This window comes from Cynocephalus volans, chromosome 6, assembly GCF_027409185.1.
Source record: "Cynocephalus volans isolate mCynVol1 chromosome 6, mCynVol1.pri, whole genome shotgun sequence".
Lineage (NCBI taxonomy): Eukaryota > Metazoa > Chordata > Mammalia > Dermoptera > Cynocephalidae > Cynocephalus > Cynocephalus volans.
Genome location: NC_084465.1, coordinates 14,216,673 through 14,220,439, shown reverse-complemented (window position 1 = coordinate 14,220,439; position 3,767 = coordinate 14,216,673).

The following is a 3,767-nucleotide window of genomic DNA, read 5'->3' as shown; positions in this document are numbered from 1 at the left end:
AGAAATCACTCTTGATCCGTTTGCATTAAGATGCATTATGACAATAAATAATACTCATTTTCAGGACATATTGCAATTTTCCCTGCATTTGTTTTTTCAAAATCCTGTATGTATCTCTGCAATATTAAAGTTCTCAAAAGCATTCTGTTTCAGGGGCAAGAAGAAAGTGGAGAAGCTGTAAGCCTACAGTGCCTTCCAGCATGGGCCACAGGGAAGTGGAAAATTGAGTTGAAGAATGGTAGTAGCAGCCACAAATAGGGAGGTGGGCTGGTTTCTGGAGTTGATTGGAGAGAAAAAGGGGGTCAAATGGGAATTCACTTGGGGTTATGTTACATTCAAGTGTGTCTTTAAATGCAAGCCTTTACCTCAACACCTTCCTTATCCCCATTCTTAACAGATCTCACACCAAAGTAAAAATAAAACCGATTCACAATCGTCCTATTATTTCATTTGATTTGCAGAGTGATGAAATAAAAGCTCAGAGCAGTCAATCACGTGAGGGACTGTGACTCAAAATTCCTTATGATAATATTAGTGTGCATTTCTTATGAGAAATCACGAGTTTCTACCTTCGCTTGTTTGCTTCACTGCCTGAGAAGATAGTGTTGCTCACCTGAGAAATTAATACGCTGCTTAATGCTTGGGCAGGTAGAAGGGAGGGAGGCAAAGGAAAAGAACAAGTGTGTCTCAGTGAACTGGGGCATGTCAGAAATTTAATAAGAACAGGTTGAGACAAGCGTTAAACATCAACCCCCCCCCCCCCCGGGAACACAGTGATAGCTTGGTCCTTGTCAAAAAGTTTACTGGCTAGATCTCAGGAGGGGAAGAGAAAGTGGTAAATCAGCCATGTTTTAAAGTCAGTTTTACTTTATCTAACACGAGAGAGGAGAGGGCTGAAATAAACCACCAGCTTTGTCTTCCTAATTAGGGCAATGCAGTTTGTTTGAAAAATGTGCAATTTTCTTGCTGGTCTAGGCTAGGAATTCTGGGGAAGAAACTTCTACAGAGGGCTGGGAAGAAGATTAGCATAACCCACACTTACTGTTTTAAATTACTGGTCCTATGGCCTGGAGGTAATATTATATTGTTGTCTTATAAAGGAAGTATTTGATAAGTATGGGACCTCTTAATTGGGCATAGATTGGATTTCTTTTAAATTTTGCTTTGAAGAAGTTATTTATAAAGAAATTCTAATAGGGCAATTTATAATTCTAACAAGTTCTATTTAGAAAGTTACTATTATAATTTATACACACAGTTTAAACATACAGACAACAACCACCTCTGTAAGAAATTAATGTACACATTTCCAAATCTCCCTGTGAGTTTGGAAGGGATCCAGCCATGGCTCATAAAATGTGAGAGCCACCTAGTGAGCAAAGTTGGTAACTGCACTGCATCAGTATTTTTAAATTCCAGGTATTCTATCCACAGGTAGTTTCTGTTTATAAAATCCTAAAATACCATTTATCAACATGACATAAAAAATAACAGTGATTTTCATGTATTCCCATTATTATAAAGGTGAGTAGGCTTTTAGGCTAGAAAGTAGCTTTCTGAGCTTGACTTAGTCATCCCCGTAATGATAGCCTTCTGACCAGGTGAGCAGGAAAGAGAGGGAGGTGCTTGCAAGAATGTTGTCTTACTTTTGGGCTTTCTGCTTTGGACATACGCAAAAAGCAGAAACCAAATCATCTAGGAGGTGCTAGCTGGGAGGAAAGGGCGGTCACTATTTGCAGGGTGTCTGCTGGGTCATGAGCCGGAGAGAGGCCTACGCTCTGATTAAGCCTTTTTATGCTGAAGCTGCTGTGTCATTTGCATAGAGCACCTACTAAGAAAAGCAGCAGAAGTGTTTCTTTTTTCTTCTTTCCTTCCTCTCCTCCCCTCCCTCCTCTTCTCCCCTTACCTCCCTCTCTTACCCTTGTCTCTCTCCCTCCTTTTTTCTTCCCTCCCTCCCTCCTTCTTTCCATCTTCCCTTCTTCCTTTCCTTTCCTTTCATTTTTAAATAATTCTTGGGAAGTGTTGTATACGATGATACTTCCAAAGGTTCATGGAAAAATAGAATTTGCATATAAAAAAATCTTTCCATGAACTTTTCTAAGGGCCCTTATATTAGACCAAAATTAAAACCTGATGCCCATTGTGCCGGGTGCTTAACTTACTTATAAAGTTTTATTTGTTTGTTTTTGAGAGGCACTAGTGGTTAGCAAAAGGGGTGTTTAGTAGCCTTTGGATTCAATAGAATTCTGGCTTTCTGACTTCTGTGTGTTAAGGTCTTGGACACTTTTCTTGACTTCTCTGAGACTGGGCTTCCTTACATGCACATGGGCTCACTTACCTTCTCGGAGCACCTCTGTGGGAGGGGATACACCCATTTGGAAGACAGCTCTGGTAAGCCTAAAGCTAGAGGCAGAAACAAACAGCTGTGGGACACAGGAGGCCAATATTGACGGGAACAATATGGGAAAAGGTGGGCTTTGTGTTGGGTCTGGCAGTATGAGTTCAATAGGGCAGTTTTTATTCACTCATTCCACAAAAGTTCACTGAGCCTTTATAATGAGCCAGGCACTGTTCTAAGTTCTGGGGATACACCAGTAAACAGCAAAATAGGAAAACCCCAAATCCTGACCTCATTGAGCTCACATTCTACAGGGAAGAGCCAGACAGTACATAAATAAATAAATAACAAAATATGTTTTCAGATGGTGAGAAATACTGGCAAAAGAATGAAAGCTGGGTAAGGGGATTACACGAGGAGATTGCTGTTGTGTAGATGTGGTAAATCTTGCGTAGAGAATTGGAAGAGGGAGGGAACAAGTCACTCAGATTATTGCAGGAAGAACAGCCCAGGCCCAGGAAACAGCTCCAAAGCCTGGGGCAGGCGTGCGTGGGAAAGTTCACATGAGAGCAGGGAGCCCAGTGTTTCAGGTCAGAGTGAGCAAGAGAGAGATGGCAAAAGAGACATATAGGACCTTCCAGGCTGTTTTACAGACTTTAGCTTTGACTGAGTGAAATGGGGACCATTAGAGGGGATCCGGTCAACACAGAGGAACACTTTGGCTTACCTTTGAAGGGATCACATTGGCTAGTGTGAGAGAATGGAAGGGGGCAGGGTTGGGGGTGGGCACCAAGACAGAAGAAGATGCCAGTCAGGGGGCTATTGTCTTAGTCAAATGAGAGACGAGAAGGCCTGAAGCAGGGGCTGGTCAGACATAGTTGTGCAGTAAAGGTTGTTTGAGGCCCAGGCAGGCAATAACTGTACAAAATGGGAAAACGGGCTGCAAGGTGGTATGATGGACTGGGTGGGGGTGAGGAGAGAGAGCCAGGAGACAAGCCCAGGTCACAGTCAGCCTTGGTGACCAGATTTCAGAATTCGAACTCTCTTCTCTGTATAAGCTGGAGCCAGCAAAGTTTTGAAGATGAGAGCCATGTGCTCAGATGAGTGTTTTGAGCACTGGTGGCTGAATGGAGGAAGAGGTGGCAGAGGCAGAGACTGGGAACAGAGAGACAGTAGTCCAGGGAAGGAGTGACAAGGGCTGAGCCTTGGGTGGAGAGTGGAAGGACGGGTGGGGTGAGTGACATTTCACTTGCAGAACCACAGGTGTGCTGGCTGGTTAGACGTGCAGGTGAGGGCAGTTAACCAACTCCTGGAATCTTATTGACAGAGTTATATTTTTGATTTTATAAAACCGTATTCATTCCAGTAGGGTTGCTGGAATAAATTTCTGCCCCCCTGGGAAAATGGTTTAGAGACAATGGTGATGAAC